At 42.8% G+C, this 19,844-nt stretch overlaps 1 pseudogene; it reads left to right on the plus strand.

The window, feature by feature from the left end:
- Positions 1-973: 973 nt before the first annotated feature.
- On the plus strand, positions 974-19,713 carry LOC131968243 (inter-alpha-trypsin inhibitor heavy chain H3-like; annotated as a pseudogene).
- The last annotated feature ends 131 nt before the right edge of the window (positions 19,714-19,844 follow it).

Below are 19,844 nucleotides of genomic sequence, written 5' to 3' on the forward strand. Positions count from 1 at the left end.
TAAATCCCTACTGAAAACTTTCTTTTATCGCAAAGCCTTTTTAACTACTTAATCTCTTGGTTGTTTTTCTCCCCCAGCTGGTGCCACTTTCTATGTTTTGACATTTGTGATTCCAACTTGTCTGCATTGCACTTTACTTTGCTTTGTTGTTTTATTGTAATTTTTTCTGTCTTCCACTATGTTTTTGTCTCTTGCCTGTAAAGCACTTTGTAACTTTGTTAAGAAAAGTGCTATACAAATAAAGTTTATTATTATTATTATGTAATATATTTACGGCCACAAGCCGGATTTTGGGGGCTGTTTCTTAGTAAAGAGAACAGTAAGCAGACCAAGTTAAAATTTATAAATAAATGTATACATAAATAAGTAATAAATAATTGATGATGAATGTGTGATTAACTAAATGAAAGTTGATAGAGCTGATAAGTATAATTATTCAATTAAACAAATTATAATTAAATAGGACATACATGTATATCATGAATTATTTTCTACAGTTTCCTTTCCTTTATTCTTCCTTATATGTATTTTTACTGTAAAATAGTCAACTTTTCATGTCAGAAAAACAGAAATCCTTTTTCAGCTTTGTGAGGGGGCATTTTGTGGCATCTTCTCCTCTTCTTTTTGTTGATGTTTTTTTTTTCAACACAAACCACTGCACAGACAAAAATTGCATGGTAGGTAAAAAATGCTAAAGGAAATCTAGTTGTAGTCTTGTAAATAGTGACCCTGCAAGATTCACAGTCTTTGTAGAATCTCAGTCTGAGACTAGGCTGGGACTAAAAACTGAAAAATGATGATTATTAAGGCTACTCATATATAATATTTATATAGTTTTACGACAAATAATGGGGAGCAACAGCAACATAGGTATCAACAGTTTGCAAAAGTAACTGACTGCAGCACTATTTTTGGATTAGGAAATATTTACCTCCAGTAAATACACCTCCAGGCCCCCTGCACATTGAGCCCAAGTCTGTTGGTCAATACTTCATGGACACTTTTTGTCCCTCCCCCCGGAGCAGAGAGCTTTTAGCTAAGCAGTGAAGTCAGTCACTGTTCAGTGGAAGTTTGGTCATGTCTGGACTGCAGGGTGTTGGACTGCTGCTGCTGTGGGGCAGCGCCTGCCTTTGGCTGCCCGGCTCGGCCTGGGGGGCTCTGGTTATCTCCGGGGAGCATGAAGCTCTGCAGGTATGCAGGTATACACTGACATTTTTGTACTCTGATATTCATTTGAAATTGCATTATTCATAGCAGAAATATGTCATCTTTCTGGTGCCTTCTGATCTGGCTTTTTGTTTGTTCTGTTTTCAAAGCTAATTTTCGCTCAGTTTTACTATCACATTACTCGTTCTGACTTCTCCTCTTTCTTTGTGTGACACAGAATGCCATTTTTTTCTGAGAAGCTAGTCCTTGTTATATCAGTAGCTTATTTTCTAAAATCCTGGCACCATGTTGGTTCATACTGCTGAATTTATATTTCAGGAGACAAGAGGAGGTGCCAGACCACTGCAGGTACTATTTATTTACCAGCGGAAAGTCCTGATGGGCGGTAATGTTGCATATTTGTCTTTGTACATTATAATCCTTAAAATAAAAAGAATATGGCTATTGGTGCATATATAATTGAATAGCATGAACTTCAATTGCTCATTTCTGGAATTTTCAGGCTTCAAAAACACCTCTTTTTTTTCTCATCTTTTCTTTCTTATTTTATTACAGAAAAGAAGTACAACTGAGGTCAAGGTAAGAAAATGATCAGTTTGTATCTGTTAATGAGAAATATGCAATTCATTACAACTTTATTTATCCTGTGAGGGAAATGGTATGTTGCAGTTCAGAAAGAAAAAAAACTAATTTAACCATTTCTGTCATTCACTGTTCAGGCTGTGGCAACAACAAATAAAATAAAAGGTCAATAAACTCTCAGACTAATAATAAAAAACACACTGGGTGCTGTAGGCTCTAAGCAGCATACTTAGGTCTGAACCCAATAGTAAAAAGTTTGAAGTAAAAAATAGCTAGTTATATGTGTTTATAAGTGTTTGTGATAGGAGGCTTACCACAGTGTTTATTCTTTGCATCTGTCCTCCCTCTCTTTCTATCTCAGGTGGAGGTGTACAGCGTGAAAGTGGACTGCACTGTGACGTCTCGTTTCGCCCACACCGTCATGACTTCCAAGGCTCGGAACAAAGCAAACGTTTCCCAGGAAATCTTCTTCGAAGTTGAGCTGCCTAAGACCGCCTTCATCACCAACTTCAGCATGTCTGTCTGTCCTACTTGTTTTATGACATTTGTGTGTGACATTATTTATCCTGGCAACATTTTCCACTTGTGCTCTGAAGTTCATTTTTATGATGAACACATATATTGTACTTTCCTTAAGTTGCATCATGTCGTTCTCCATCTTTGTTCCTCACAGGGAAATTGAAGGTCAGGTGTATTTTGGGGAGGTGAAGGAGAAAGAGAAAGCAAAGAAACAGTATGAGAAGGCTGTTTCCTCTGGACAGACTGCTGGACTGGTCAAGTGAGTCAGTCAAGATAAATATATATTAAATACACATTCATAGAAACATACTGTATCTTCATTCTTATGGACTTATAGGAGAAATTGATGATTTTAAGGCAAGGCAAGGCAAGGCAAGTTTATTTGTATAGCACAATTCAACACAAGGTAATTCAAAGTGCTTTACATACACATTGTAGTGTTGGTTCCAACATGGCCGACGAGTGAACGCTGGCGCAACTAGCTGCCGCTGCTCGCCGGTAACTTTTTAACTTTTAACGTTCCAGGCTGATTTAAGGTCCTATGATCTAATCGGACAGTGTAATTGCCCTCATTCTGGAATACTTTTAAGAATTGCTGGCGCTGTCGTTTACGTGAGCTGTCACTATTCGCTCACCTGTCCTGTCCCGGTGTGATCCTCACCTGGCGTTTTCTGGCTGTCAGCGCTGAGTCCTCGTCCACAATGTGGGCCGGTAGGACATTCATCCTGTTCGTCTGTGTCTGGCTCTTTGTACTGCCCGTCCACCTGCCAGTGGCGGGTCTAATCCAGTACTCGGCCACTGACCTGCTCCGGCTGCGCCATCACCTGCCTGGACCAACGCCAGAGGCTCTTCACCTCCACCCGGACATCATCTTCCAGCCCCGCCAGAGATACATCCACCGAGGGTCCCGTCGGAACTTTCAACACAACACCTCAACAGCAATAAAATCCATCTGGTCCAGTTCCCGACGCCGGACTCGTCGCCCTCCACACTCCACCAGCCGGGCTGTCGACCACAGCGTGTTAGCCCGCCTAGCCCGGTCGGCTAACACCACCACCAGCTGCGACAGCACGCCACTCAACTTCGCTCTGCTCAACATCCGCTCACTGACAGGCAAGGGACATCTCATCCAGGATATCATCACAGACCGTAAACTCGACTTTCTCTGTTTAACTGAGACGTGGCAACAGCCCCAGGACTACTCCCAACTCAACGAATCCACTCCTCGTGGGTTTGTTTACATCTGTCAACCCCGCGGCTCTGGTCGGGGAGGAGGTCTCGCGATATTTTATCGCGAGAACTGAAAAGTCTCGCCGGTATCTGTGCCCGTCTCCAGTACGTTCGAGTCCTCTGTCTGTAAGCTGTCTGGTCCCACTCCAACCATCATTGCCACTGTCTACCGCCCCCCAAAACCCAATAGTGACTTTTTAATTGACTTTGCTGCTTTCCTCACCCATCTATCCTCTCACTCACCAAACATTATACTGCTGGGGGATTTCAATATCCACATGGACAATACCAATCTGCCACTTACCAAAGACTTCACATCCTGCCTAGAGAGTTTTGGATTACAACAACACACCACCATTCCCACACACTCCAAAGGACATATTCTGGACCTAATCTGCTGCTCTGGTGTCACCCCTCTGGACATAACCGCTGATGATCTCCCCATAACCGACCACTTTCTCCTCTCATTTACAGTGAAACTCACTCTCTCCATCTCCAAAACACCACGCCTCATTTTTTACCGGAATATAAAGAATATCAACCCCGCCACTCTCACTTCAATTATTCACTCCTCCGGCCTCCTTGACATCCATAATCTGTCCACTCCCGCTGATCTGGTTTGTCATTACAACAATGGACTCCACAACATTCTCGACTCTCTTGCTCCGTCTCCTTCACCGTCTCTGCCCCCTAGTTCACCCCCGATCTCCGTCTCATGAAAACCAAAGGTCGGCAACTTGAAAGACTCCACAGGAAAACTGGTCTCACCATACACAAAGAAATCTACAATAACCACATATTACACTATAAGGACTCCATTGCCAGCACAAAAACCCATTACTACTCCAGTTTAATCACTGCAAATGAAGGAAACTCCAAGTCACTGTTCTCTCTACTCAACAATACCACCAAACCCCAGGACTCTCTCCCCCCTCACTTATACACAACCTCCTCCTGCAATGCTATCATGTCCTTTTTCACAGATAAAATCAAGAACATCCACCAGAACCTTGCATCACTGCCTCACCTCAGCACCTCAGCTGACCTTCCCCCACCCACACTCTCCTCCTTCCAGCTCCCCACTCTCTCAGAAATCTCAGAACTCATCCGGACTTCCAAGCCATCCACCTGTCAACTGGACCCCCTGCCCACACAACTTGTTAAAGCCTGCCTCCCTTCTCTGGTCCCCCTCATTTCTGCCATCATCCACTCCTCTCTCACCACTGGAACCGTCCCTACACCCTTCAAAACTGCTGCCATTACCCCAATCCTGAAAAAACCTGGCGCTGACCCATCCAACTTCAACAACCTCCGCCCTATCTCCAATCTACCCTTCATCTCCAAAATCCTGGAAAAAACTGTTGCCTCCCAGCTCCACTCTCACCTATCCCACAATAATCTCTATGAACAGTTCCAGTCTGGTTTCCGCCCACTCCATAGCACTGAAACAGCACTCATCAAAATCACCAATGACCTCCTTATGGCATCTGATTCTGGACTCCTCACCATCCTCATCCTCCTCGACCTGAGTGCAGCTTTCGATACCATCTGTCACACCACCCTCCTCAGCAGGCTTTCTTCCATTGGCATCACCCACACCTCCCTGGACTGGTTCACATCATACTTCTCTGGCCGCACTCAGTTCATTCAACTCAAGTCGCACAAATCCATCCCTTCCTCCGTCACCTCAGGTGTGCCCCAGGGCTCTGTCCTGGGGCCCCTCCTCTTCATCATCTACCTCCTTCCCCTCGGCAATATCTTCCGCAAATTCAACATTCACTTCCACTGCTATGCCGATGACACCCAGCTCTACCTCACCACTAAACCCTCGTCCTCTCTTCCACCTATCTCCCTCACCGATTGCATCTCTGAAATAAGAACCTGGTTCACCTCAAACTTCCTTAAACTAAACAGTAATAAAACAGAGGTTCTCCTCATTGGTACAAAATCCACTCTATCCAAAACTGACAGCTTTTCCCTCAACATCGACAACTCCTCTGTTTCACCATCCCCCCAGGTTAAGAGTCTGGGTGTCATCCTGGACAGTACATTATCCTTTCAATCCCACATCAACAACATTACCCGGTCTGCCTACTTCCATCTACGAAACATCAATCGCCTCCGCCCCTCCCTTACCCCCCACACTGCTGCCATCCTCGTCCACAGCCTCGTCACTTCCCGTCTGGATTATTGCAACTCTCTCCTCTTTGGCCTCCCTCAAAAATCACTCCATAAACTTCAACTGGTCCAGAATTCAGCTGCCCGCATCATCACCAGAACCGCCTCTATCCACCACATCACCCCTGTCCTCCAACAGCTCCACTGGCTCCCGGTTCAGTTCCGCATTCAATACAAAGTCCTCCTGGTAACTTTCAAGGCTATCCACAACCTCGCCCCCCCATATCTGTCTGACCTCCTCCATGTTCCCACTCCCTCCCGCTCCCTCAGATCCTCTTCCTCAATACACCTGTCTGTCCCCTCCGCCCGTCTCACCACCATGGGGAGCAGAGCATTCAGCCGCTCTGCTCCCCGCCTCTGGAACTCACTACCACCCCAACTCAGGAACATTGACTCACTCCCCCATTTCAAATCACAACTCAAAACACATCTGTTTAAAACTGCTTATTCCGTCTGATGACTTTTACCCTGTCCAATATTGTATTGTATTGTTATTAATTCTGTGTATTTTATTGTATTTTATTGCTGTTTCTTTTTTATCCTTTGTACGGTGTCCTTGAGTGCCAAGAAAGGCGCCTCCAAATAAAATGTATTATTATTATTATTACATTAAAAACAGCAAGACACAATTGAAAACAGTAAAAACCGTCAATTATAACAGGGAAATAGAAATAAAAATATTGTTATGCCCAGCTCGTAATAAATGATGAGATCTCCTTAGCCCGCAGTCAGTGGCACCTGCCAATAACCTTTCAAAAGATCCAGTTTGGTCACAAATTTGGCACCACCTACTTGATCAATGCAGTCCTCAATGCGAGGCAGTGGATAACAATCAGGCCTGGTGACCGCATTAACCTTCCTGAAATCTGTGCAAAATCTGTCTGACCCATCTGCCTTAGCTACCAACAAACATGGAGAAGCCCAGCCTGAGCATGATGGTTCTGCCAACCCATGTTGCAGCAAATACTCGACCTCCTTTTCCATACGCTGACGCTTTTCTACTAGCATCCTGTAAGCATGTTGCCTCACCGGCAGAGCATCCCCCACCTCTATGTCATGCTCAATCATGTTAGTGCATGATGGCGTATCTGAAAAGAGAGACAAATGAGACAGCAGCAATTTCACCAGATCTTCCTGCTGAGCATCTGAAAGATAACTAAACTGACTGGGAAGATTGTTTAGATACTCTGAATTTTTAAGCTTTCCAGTCAGAATGGGCTCAGAGGGAACATCGAAATCGTCCAAAGTCCCATCACCAGCTGTGGCCACGGGCTTAGGAACATCACCTAAAGGAAGTGTGTCACTATCCTTCATGGCAGAGGGAGTCAAAAAGGATTTCAACAGGTTTACATGACACCACTGCACTTTCTTCCTCCTGTCAGGTGTGACAATCAAATAATCCCTCTCAGACATCCTACTTTTCACTGTGTAAGGCCCGCTAAACCTTGCCTGAAATGGTGAACCAATCACAGGTAACAAAACCAGAACCTGGTCCCCTGGCTCAAACAGCCGAAACTCAGCTTTTTGGTCGAAGCCCTCCTTCATTTTTCTTTGCGCTGCACCAAGATTCTTGTGAGCAGTAGCACAAGCAATGTACAGTCGACGACGAAAGTCATTCACATAATCCAAAACATTTCCAGGAGGCTCCTCAGGTTTCACATCCCCTCCCAGAACTGCTAGCGGCCCCCCTGGTTAACACTATACAAAAACCAAACCACTGTGAGGCTCCCAATTCTACTGCCACACAATTGCCAACATTGACACTTCCAAGATCAAAATCGGACGAGCCCCCACTTGTTATGCCCAGCTCGTTCAAGAGCACAACCAAAAAGGGAGAACCACACAGTAATCAGTTAAATTAACCAAAAGTTTATTTAAATAACAAAATTTAAGTGTAGGTCAGTAATCAGTGGTGTGGTGAAAGGTGTTGCATGTGTAAGGTGTGTGTGAGTATGACAAACAAAAGAGCCAACAGAACCCAATCAAACCATACAAAACCATGCTGGTGTGCCTGGAGGCACCAGCCTTCCAAGAGGGAGAGAGCGCCATCTTGGAAAGGCCATGCCTTTATAGATGAGCCACAGGTGGGGTGAATCTCCCAAACGAGGTGAGAGAGAGACAGGCAGGGAAAACCTGGGAAGGGAGGAGCACAGAGAGGCCAGCAGAACACAAAATGGCCAAGGGCCATCACAATATAAATAGGATAAAATAAGATACAGCAGGATAAAAAAAAGAGATAAAATAATAAAAAGCACAAGTCAAACATTGTGTAGTTAAAAAGTAAGGGCAGTAGAGTAGAGCAGATAAGTGTTAAAGTTAAGAGTACGCTTCAGTAAACAATAGTGTTTTCAGTCCTGATTTAAAGGAGCTGACCGTTTGGGCAGACCTCAGATCAGGTAGTTTGTTCCACAGGTGAGGAGCATAATAACTGAAAGCTGCCTCACCCCGCTTAGTTCTTGTTTCTGGGACACGCAACAAGCCAGTTCCAGATGACCTAAGGGGTCTGGATGCTTCGTAGAGAGGGAGCAGATCAAACATGTAATTTCGTCTGAGACCATTCAGTGCTTTGTAGACCAGCAGTACGATTTTAAAATATATCCTCTGACTCACAGGAAGCCAGTGTAGTGATTTAAGGACCGGTGTAATATGGTCCAGTTTCCTGGTGTTTGTGAGGACTCTGGCGGCAGCGTTCTGGATCAGCTGCAGCTGCCTGATTGATTTTTTGTTAAGACCTGTGAAGATGCCATTGCAGTAATCCAACCTACTAAAAATAAATGCATGGATAAGTTTTTCCATGTCTTGTTTGGACAGAAGACCCTTAATTCTAGCTATGCTTTTCAGGTGGTAATAGGCAGATTTAGTGATAAGCTTTAGATGGCTGTTGAAGTTCAGGTCTGAGTCAATAATTACACCAAGATTTCTGGCTTGATTTGTAGCTGTCAACGACATAGAGCCAAGGTGAGCGCTGATCTTAGATCTTTCATTTTTAGGGCCGAAAATGATCACCTCTGTCTTCTCTGCATTTAGCTGGAGAAAGTTCTGGCACATCCACTCATTGATTTGATGAATACAGTTTCTCAATGAGAGTAAGGGACTGTAGTCGTGTGAGGACAGTGAAATGTAGAGTTGTGTGTCATCGGCATAAGTATGGTAGGAGATGTTGTGATGTTCCATAATCTGAGCTAGCGGTAGCATATAGATGTTGAATAGAGGCGGCCCGAGAATGGACCCTTGAGGAACCCCACATGTGATCTTAGTTCGCTCAGACTCATGGTTTCCAATTGACACAAAAAAGTCCCTATCTTGTAAGTAAGATTTGAACCATTGTAGCACAGTGCCGGTGAGCCCCACCCACTGTTCCAGTCTGCTGACTAGTATGTTATGATCAACTGTGTCAAATGCAGCACTGAGATCCAGTAAAACCAGGACAGAGGATTTGCCTGCATCAGTGTTCAGATGAATATCATTTAAGACTTTGATAAGTAAAGTCTCAGTGCTGTGGTGTCGCCCAAATCCAGACTGAAATGTGTTAAAAAGATTGTTTTGCATCATAAAAGCATGAATTTGCTCAAAAACAACCTTTTCAATGATTTTCCCCAGAAATGGCAGATTTGATATAGTTAACTATATAGGCCTATAGTTACTAATTGCTGTGGAATCCAGATTAGATTTTTTAGGAGAGGTTATTACTGCAGTTTTCAAATTCCGTGGAAACTGTCCTGCTTGGAGAGAAGAATTTATTATCTGCAGTATATCCAGAGCTATGCAGTTGAAAACAGTTTTAAAAAAGTTTGAAGGCAGAATATCAAGGCAGCAGGTTGTGGGCTTTAATTTTGAAACCGTTTCCGTTAGTGTTGTGTAATCTAGGAGGGTAAAATTTCCTAGCTTGACTAGAGGATGGGAAGGCACCAGTGTTATCATTCCTGAACTGGAGCTGCACACTGCTTGTCTTATCTGTAATATTTTGTTTGTGAAAAAGCCTGCAAAGTCATTGCATGACTTGTTAGACAGCAGTTCAGGAGGGACTGATGCTGTGGGATTTGTCAGTCTGTCTACTACAGAAAAAAGTGTGCGGGCATTATTACTGTTTCTATTGATAATCTCTGAAAAATATGACTGCCTTGCATTCTTCAGTTCCTGATTATAGTTGCGAAGACCCTCTTTATAAATATCGCAATATACCTGGAGTTTGTTCTTTCGCCACCTGCGTTCAGCTTGTCTACATACTTTTTTCTGCACTTTAACCAGTGTGGCGTTTCTCCAGGGTGACTTTTTCCTCCCCGACAGAACTTTGGTCTTAATTGGGGCGATAGGGTCGATAACAGTCATAACATTGGAACTAAAACTGTTAACAAGGTCATCAACTAGAGCTGAGGGCAGGGTTGGTGATGGTGTAAAATCCTGGGTGAATAATGCACAAGTGTTTTCATTTATATAGCGCTTCCTGATTACCTCTGCTTCACCTTTTGTAGGATTGGCAAGGGTGGTCATTTTAAACAAAACACAGTAGTGATCAGAAAGAGCAACATCGTTCACCACAACCTCAGAGATATTAAGAACTTTGGTAATAATTAGATCTAATATGTGTCCTCTGTTATGCGTTGGATCTGTGACATGCTGAGAAAGCCCAAAGTTATCCAGAATATTTAAAAGTTCTTTAGCACACCCATCTTCAGGATTATCAACATGAATGTTAAAATCACCTACTAAAACAACACAGTCAAAATCTATGCACACAACAGACAGTAGTTTGGCAAAGTCATCAAAAAACCTTGCATCATATTTGGGGGGTCTGTAGATGGTCAAATAGATTGCTCTATAGGGTGATTTTAACTGAATGGCAACATATTCAAAGGAGTCAAACTGACCATAAGACATATTTTTGCATTGGAAGCTGTCCTTGAACAGGGTGGCAACTCCACCTCCTCTCTTATGTATTCTTGCTTCACTGAAGAAACAAAAATTTGGGGGGGTTGACTCAATAAGAACTGCTGCACTATTACCCTGCCTTAACCAAGTTTCAGTTAAAAACATAAAATCAAGGTTGTGCTTGTGAATAAAATCATTGATTAAGAAAGATTTGCCAACCAGAGATCTGATATTTAAAAGAGCTAAATGTAAATCCTTAACAGGAGACGCTGGCTCTCATCCCCTTGCCGAACTCCTGGTAGTGGTCCACTGAAAAACACCTCAGTATTTAAACATCGAACTTTGTTAATCAGATCAGTGAAGTCTTGCTTTAATACCTCTGATTGTTGCTTCACAACATCAAGGGCTCCTGTGTGTATGATGAGAGCATTAGCTGTTGGATGCTCAGCAGCAATGTTCAGGATCTTCTTTGAGATATCAGACACCATGTCGTTGGTAAAACAAAGTACTTTGGTGTTCTTGCTGCAAGAGCGTTTTATCTCATTCAAAGCTCCATCACCCACTATCAGAGTTTGGGGCCCAGTGGTTAGCTCTTTCTGTAGCCTTTTAGCATATGAATTAGCCTCATACCTTTCTCTGGAGCTGGAAGATGAGCCCACTTTCGGGGAGTCAGGATTCTGGGAGAGTGGAGCAAATCTGTTCTTCCGTAGAATTCCTGTGTCTTGGGGCAATTTGCTCTTCGTTTTTGTTGTAACCTTGGTCCATGGTTGCTTTCTCTTTGGTACTGGGGTTGAAGCGACATTCCTGTATGATGGTAGTGCAGGCCACTCGGTGTCATCGTAAGTCTCCAGGTGCTGGGTTCTGCCTGATAACTGTCTTCCCAAAACTGAGGGAGGTGATTTGTAGTGCTTTGGCTTTGCACCAAGAGAGTTCCAGGGACGACTTGTTGGTTTATTGCCATTTACACCCAGCTCCTGCTGCGTCTTGGTGGTGCTAGTTAGCTTTCTGTTAGCCTGCTCCCTTTCACTAGCTGTGTCCCAATGTCAAGGTTCCTTGGTAGGATCCTTCCTTCAGAGTCGGGTCCTCCGGAGACGAGGCCAGAATCCTTCCTTTCACTGGTGTAACGCATAAATGGGACAGCCTTCGGAGTGTGCAGCTGTGCGTCATTGCATAATTGGACGTCCTGCTTAAATTCAGCGCCGCTCTCTGCCTCTAGTATCTGTTCTTATCAGTTGAATAAAAATAAATAAATACATAAATAAATTCAGCGCCGTAATTTCAAAATCAGTTCACGACATGGATGTGTCTTTGGCATCAGCACTCTGACACATATTTGTAAAAATGGAAGAAGATGCTTTAAGGTTGAATCTCCACGATTTATCAAGTAAAAGCCACAAAGTGGATTAAACTTGAATATTTAACTGATCCTGGCTGAATTTGGCCGCTACTTAGTTTCATAAAAGCAGCGGAGCATAATTCATCATGGAAATATATTCTGTGATTTTTTATTTTTTATTTTACAGTACAGTACAATAGCAGTTATTTATAAATAACAATAACGGATAATAGCGGACTTTCGGTCCCTGTAAACACAATAAAGAAACGTATAACTTTCTGAATGGCATAGTTGCACATAGTACATCATCATCGGACGCATATAAATTAATTAACAATAACTTTAGCGACTGAGACGGCATTAATTAACTTAATCGGCAATGTATCAAGATGACGTTTATTATCTTTAGCTTAATATTCTGGCATTTGTTTATGTATATGTTTTTGCTTGACTTTAAACACACGTTTTGTAAGTTATGTGACAACATTCAGTATAAACTGAAAATACTTATAATATATTTAAATGCATATTGCGCCGCCGGCGTCGCTGTTTCTACGCTCGCCATTTTTAAATCTCCCGGTAGACCGGTGTGCGCAATGCTTTATGGGTAATGGGAGCGCACGGAGGATACACACATGTATCCTTGGAATTTGGGCAGAAGAAGGACTCTGTCCTCCGGAGCATCCTCGACATTGGGACAGTCCTTCGGCGGATGTCGATGACTTGGCATCCTTCAAATCCAGCCGTTTGAGCATCCTTCCTTGACATTGGGACACAGCTAGTGTTAAGGGAAATCGGCAGAGTAGTTTCATTCCCATTCTGTCCATTTACCTCCACATTCACTTAGAGCCGGTGAATTTTTGTTTCCAGTACTGCTATCTTCTGGAACAGTTTGCGGTAATCATCCATGGAAAAGGGAGGCATCTTGCTGCTGTAGTCTGCTGTAGTCTGCTAATCTTATGAGAGCTCACAAATACACGTCTGCACTCCTCTGCTGCCGGAAGTCAAGTCAACGATAGTGTCTGTCAGTAATGTTTGTGTTTCATTACAGGGCTTCAGGAAGAAAGATGGAGAAGTTTTCAGTGTCTGTCAACATTGCAGCTGAAAGTAACGTGACTTTCATTCTGACCTACGAGGAGCTCCTTCAGAGGAAACTGGGCCAGTATGAGATTCTGACTCGAGTTAAACCCAAACAGCGAGTCCAGGAGTTTCAGGTGAATCCATGTCCATGTTCAAATCATAGATATAAAACAGTTTTATCGATGTTTCAAATCCTGTCTCTTGGTGATTTCAGATATAACATGTACTTTAGGTTACCTTACAATGATGTGCGTTATTAACTCTGTGTGTGTATGTGTGTGTGTGTGTGTGTGTGTGTGTGTGTGTGTGTGTGTGTGTGTGAAAACAGATTGTGACAAACATCTTTGAGCCTCAGGGCATTTCTCATGTGGACACTCATGCAACCTTCCTCACCAATGAGCTGCTCCCCCTGGTGGAGAAAACTGTCACAAACAACAAGGTACACATTACAGCAGGCCTTGGAGGAAGTTGTCTGATTATATTTGCCTGTGTCCCAACTCTTTTGTTTTTTAAGTTATCAAAATGATCTTTGTCTGACTTTCTTATCTTCACATTAAACATTAAACAAAAATACTGACACAAGAACTAAGACTAAGTGTAGCTGATATGATCATATCCCATTTACAGGCACACATCTCTTTCTCACCAACTATGGAGCAGCAGAGGAAATGTCCAGATTGTGATGGAACACTCATCGACGGAGATTTTGTCATCAAGTATGACGTGAACTGAGCAAAGAGTCTCGGGGACATTCAGGTCAGTGGCCAACAAATACTGTACTCAGTATCTGATGAATGCATGTGTAAAGATACATATGTAAAAATATACAGACTATCTTTATATGTTCTGTAAAATACCATTGATTAATCTGTGATTAAATTGCAACGATGTATCATCTATATTTTAAAAGAACAAAACAAACAATATTTGCAATCTCCTTGTTGCCTTGTCATTCCTTCTTGTATATTACTGCTCTTGATGACTCTCTTCCCTTCAGGTTGTGAACGGATACTTTGTGCACTTCTTTGCTCCCCCTGACCTGCCCAGAGTCCCAAAGAATGTGGTGTTTGTGATTGACAGGAGCGGATCGATGAGTGGAAGAAAGATTAAACAGGTGAAAGACTCTTCAGACTGTTGATGTGTTTCAGATATACTGATACCCACACACACACATTTTGACCTCTGAACCTGTAACTCTTTGCAGACAAGAGAAGCATTGCTGGCCATCCTCAACGACATCCACGAGGATGACCACTTTGCCCTCATCCTGTTTGATCACAGGATCATTTCTTGGAGAGAATCACTTACCAAAGCAACCAAGGAAAATGTGACAGAAGGAATGGATTATGTCAGAAAGATACATGAATCAGGATGTAAATAGAAAAAAAGACACCAGCCTTTATGCTGAACACCATCTTAACCCCCTTAAATATAAAAATTACACTCTCAGTACACTCTCATATTATACATAAGGTGTTGTGTGTTTCCCATCTAGCAACTGATATCAATGATGCAGTGTTGAGAGGTGTGAACATGCTGGTCAAAGACAGGCAGGAGAAGAAGCTCCCAGAGAAGAGCATCGATATGATTATTTTAATGACAGATGGAATGCCAAATGAAGGTGAGCATGCCATACTGGAGGATATAATGTATATTTGTGTCAGAACAAATTGAATTAACATAGTCTCTGCTCAGCATTAAATTTCTGCACGTTGTGTGTTTGAAGGAGAGTCCTCCCCCCCCAAGGATTCAGGAGAATGTGCGTTCTGCAATTGGGGGAAACATGTCTCTGTTCTTTCTTGGATTTGGAAATGATGTGGATTATTCCTTCTTGGATGTGATGAGCAGACAAAAAAAAGGAGTGGCCCGCAGAATCTTTGAGGGTTCAGATGCAGCCGTTCAACTTCAGGTAGATTCTCTCTTTGAATACATTTTTGAGCCAATACTAAGATTTGTGTAAAGTTAAATGTTAATAATACCAGCAATGTCACATTCACCAAAGTTATTTTATCACTTTTTTACGATTTTATCAAAAATTTCTGCATTTGCATTTATTCCAGGGTTTCTATGAGGAGGTGGCCAACCCCCTGCTATCAGAGGTGGACCTGCGTTATCCTGACAACACAGTGGACTCCCTAACTACCAACCACTACAGCCAGTTGTTTAACGGCTCAGAGATCGTCGTGGCCGGGCGACTGATGGACAATGACCTGGACAACTTCCTAGTGGAAGTGTTTGGCCAGGGGGTGAGGAGAAGAAAATGACATTTTAAGACAGAGCAAAGGTGGAGGGAAAACTTGTGTTTAGTAATCTGTTGTTTTTTTAAGAATATTTTTTTCTCTTTTTCTGTAGTTTGAGGAGGACTTCAAGGTGCAGGGCCAGGCCAGTACTGTGGACTGGGACATGATGTACCCAGATGATAAGTACATCTTTGGGGATTTCACAGAGCGTCTGTGGGCTTACCTCACCATCCAACAGCTCCTGGAGAAGAGGTTAATTCATCACCTATCATTCCATCCCGTCTGTCAACTTTATCTGTACCTGCACCAAGATTTGATGCAAGCTTCTTGAACTATGGCAGATTACTCAGACAATTAAACAATTAAATGGACTTGACTAATCTGGTCTGTATTTTATTGTTTCACAGTAACATTGGCTCTCAGCAGGAGAAATAAAATGCAAACGCATTTGAGTTAACGTGTTTGAGTTATTTCACTGAAGCTGAGACCTTGATTGCTTTATCTTGGAAATCTTTGTTTTCCATTGGTCGCAATAAAATCTTTGCTTATGATAGGCCAATGCCTGAGAGCCCATTATGGATCTTGTAATATTAAATGATAGATTCCATGGTGGTTTTCTGACTGTTATTGTCACCTGTGGCAACTTCAGTTGGCCTATATGTTTGTTCTTGCAGCAAGAGTGATGCACCAGACGAGAAAGCCAACACCACAGCCAAGGCCCTAGACATGTCTCTGCGTTACAGCTTTGTCACCCCTCTCACCTCCATGGTGGTCACCAAGCATGAAACTGAGGACGGACCAGACAGCCCTCTCATCGCTGATATGCTGACTGAGGGTAAGGCAGGGTCTGAGATGTGATACTGGTCGGGTTCTGCTGAACATGTTTGCTGTCAACCTTTCCCCCCTGAAAACAAAACCTTACTGTAACACATTCACAAGCAGCACTGACTATTCTATATGTGTTACAACATATTATTTCTTCAGTTCAGTTGAACTGTGAAATGGACTAAGTTGTTGTTTTTCATCTGTTTTTTTTTTGACAGAGCAAAGACAACAGGCAGAAAGAATGAGTAAGGAGCTTTTATTTGATATAAAGCATAAAAAGTCTTCTGGGATTAAGTCAATTCACTGTATTACTTTTAACTTGAACCTTGTTGTTCCTGTATCTAGTACATCGATATGCTGCCCCTTCATATGCTTACCAGCCGCCGGCACCCACATACTTTGGTAAGTACATTATTAGCAATGGCAGCTGCCTGGCTCTGCAGAAGGCAATTCATAATAAATGCATGAAAAACTTTTCACATTCCAAACCATAGGTATCTTTTGTGTTTAGCATTAATTTACAAATGTTAGCATGCTAACACATTGAACTAATATGGTTAAAAATTATTAGCATTGTCTGCTAAGCATCATCTTGTTCAGTCAGACTCACATGATGAAGACTGTTGGGATGAGCCTCTTACAGAGTTCTCCGTCCCCATTCTGCTAACTTTGCTATTTTGCAAGGACACTGACGCTTAGCACCGCCCAAGACAACTGGCAGCGCTATGGAGATAGGGGTGTGGCTATGCAATAACTTGTTAGCATGCTAACATTAGTGTTTAGCCTCACAGAGCTGCTAGCATACTGTTGACATGTTGTCATCAGCATGTTCAGCCAACACTTTATTCAAAACAAAATCACACCCATTTTGTTTATGACTTTCTCTCTGGCGTCACCTGCAGTGGACGGAGATCCTCATTTTATGATCGAGCTCCCTGACAGAGACGATGCTCTGTGTTTCAATATCAACGACAAACCAGGAACCATTCTCAACCTGGTCAGAGACCCAAAACAAGGTCAGCCCTGAGTTCTAATTATCATCATAAATGTATTTCCCCTATTTTTTTTACACATGTATAGGTACGTAAATCACATCTTGCAGTTTACCAGTCCCATGATTTTTCCTCAGGTATTTTGGTCAATGGCCAGACCATCGGAGACAAGAAGATTCCCCCTGATGGTAAAATTAACACCTACTTTTGCCGTTTTGGCATCGTCCACCAGACTTTGGGGGTGAGGCTGGAGGTGAGCACTCGGGACATCTCGATGTTCCAGGATGGCAAACGGGTCAAACTACTGTGGTCTGATACAGCTTCTGTCAAAGGACCCAAGTAAGGACCCTTTAGTGAAACAGAACTATATCTTTCTACATGAGTGATATAAAATATAAAATCTTGTTCAGGATGAATAACTATCATCTCCTCTTATTTCTCCTCCAGTGTGGATCTTCTCTTGACCAAGGATCACAGCCTTACAGTCACTCTAAAGGATTCAGTCAGGTTTATCATCCTGCTACACAAAGTGTGGGCGAAGCACCCGTACCACCAGGACTACTTGGGTTTCTACACCCTGGACAGCCACCTCCTGTCCCCTTCTGTTCACGGCCTGCTAGGTACAACAGGACACACACATATCAGGGAGTAGATTGCATGGTTTCAATAGCATGTCAAAACATGTATTTCTCCCCAGCAGACAAAAAAGAATAAGATAAATTGAATTGACATTAACAAATCAGGCAGCCCATAGATAAGTTGTAAGAATATATGCAACTGTGTTTGGGGATTGGTCCAATATGACATACATACTAAGAGGAGTACTTAATACACTCCATAGTATACTTGGTAAATAATAATCATGAAAATGTAAAAGTTGCACAATGCAGTCCCAGCCCAGGCAGAATTTCACGTCATCCTGCAACAAAAAATATGATCAAATAAAATCAGTGAAAGGCAAAAAATGGATCAAATGGACAAAATATGACAATGTTAAACGGGTCTCACAAAAGAGCGCTCAGGCAGACGGTCTGTGTGCCAGACAGACTCACAGCAGAAGACAGGCAGGTTGAACCTCTCTCGGCTCATGGCCGTGGCAGTTTACCAAGGTGCTGGAAGACCTCTGACGATTGACCAGATGGGTGAGGTACTTCTGGAGGACAATCAGGTGGTCTTTGACGTAGGCACTACCTCTATGGAGAACGAAGAAGGTGACCGAACCCCTTTAGGAAGATGGCCAGGAGGTTGGCCACTGACGGAGAGGTGTCTGTTGGATGGCCACGGAGAGGGGACCTCTCTGGAGGACAGTCGTGCTTGACGTCGGAACGGAATCCAGGAAACAAGAGTATGTAGCAGCTCAGCAGGAATAACTTGCAGCTCAACAGGATCTGGTGTCAGATGGACTACAAACTCTGTAACTGACTTGACCCTTTCTACGAGCTCCTTCCTCTACATTTGTCTGGGAAATAGAGCTGACCCCTTTCCTGAGCTAGGTCTACAGTGTCAGGATCAGACTTGAGGCTAACTGGCTCAGGGTCAGGAGCAGACAGGAAGCAAGGAGAAATGGGTGTGGACTGGAGGCTAACCAACTGGAAAGCAGACTGAAAGCTAGCAGACAGTGATGTACACTGAAAGCCAGCAGGCGGGGGTGATTGTTGGGAGCTAACTGGATGGAAATTGTGCGGGAAGCTAGCACAATGCAAACTAAATGAATAAGGCAGTAAGCTAAAAGCTAACTGACTGGGGACTGGGAGACTGGCTGGAGTCTATGCTGATGATGGGGCAGGAGACTGGGAGCTAGCAGACTGGGAATCAGAGATTTTTAAAAAGGCTTACAGTAAATACAAAAACTAAAACAGAGATTAAATGTACAAAGACCTAATAAACTAATGAAACTGGAGTGGACTGTGTACTGTGTAGTGGAAAAAAGGCGTTAAAAAGACACTGACAGGAAGTAAAACTAAAAATGTCTAAAAAGGACGATAAGTTTGAAAATAAAACAGAAAAACTACAAACACAAAATCTAAGACAATGATAGACCTCTGTGATGTTCTTGGCAAAATGTGGTTGACCATAGACTAAAACCAGATTTTACAAATTGTCTGATTTAATCATCTTACATACAGTATAAATATAGGGATAATTTGTTAAAATATCTACAAAGTTCATTGTTTTAGTTGGCAGTTATCATTGGTGGAGAGATTCGGGGCCAGAATAATTACTTTAAAATGATGCTTCCTTTAAATGCTGTGTTGTCCTCCAGGTCAGTTCTACCATGGGATTGCATATGAGGTGTCAGCCCTGCGTCCAGGTGAAGTCCCAGAGAAACAAGATGCCACCATGTATGTGAAAGGACAGGAGCTCAATGTGACAAGGTACGCAAATAAGTGTGTCCCATCTTTGTGTGGAAGAGATGAATGTGTGTCTGACATGAATAAACGGTCTACATAACATTTGTGTCGGTCCACAGAGGCTGGCAGAGAGACTTCAGGAGGGATGTGAAGAACGGGGAAAATGTTCCCTGCTGGTTCATTCACAGTAATGGAACAGGACTTATCGATGGAGATGTGACAGACTACATTGTGTCAGGCCTTTTTAAAACTGTTTAAAACAGGTTACACATCAGTGTGTACCACTTGAACAATGGTAATCAAATTCATACAATAAATATTCAAACCTGCCTGTATTCACACCATGGATGCCTGGAGATCTTCTACCAAAATGCAGACATGCTTTATTCACACTGGGAGAAAGACTCAGCAATCACTTGTATTGAAATAAATGAAATACAGTTTCTAATGATGGACTCAAGCTGGATTTGAGCAT

The sequence above is a fragment of the Centropristis striata genome, chromosome 3, assembly GCF_030273125.1.
Source record: "Centropristis striata isolate RG_2023a ecotype Rhode Island chromosome 3, C.striata_1.0, whole genome shotgun sequence".
NCBI lineage: Eukaryota > Metazoa > Chordata > Actinopteri > Perciformes > Serranidae > Centropristis > Centropristis striata.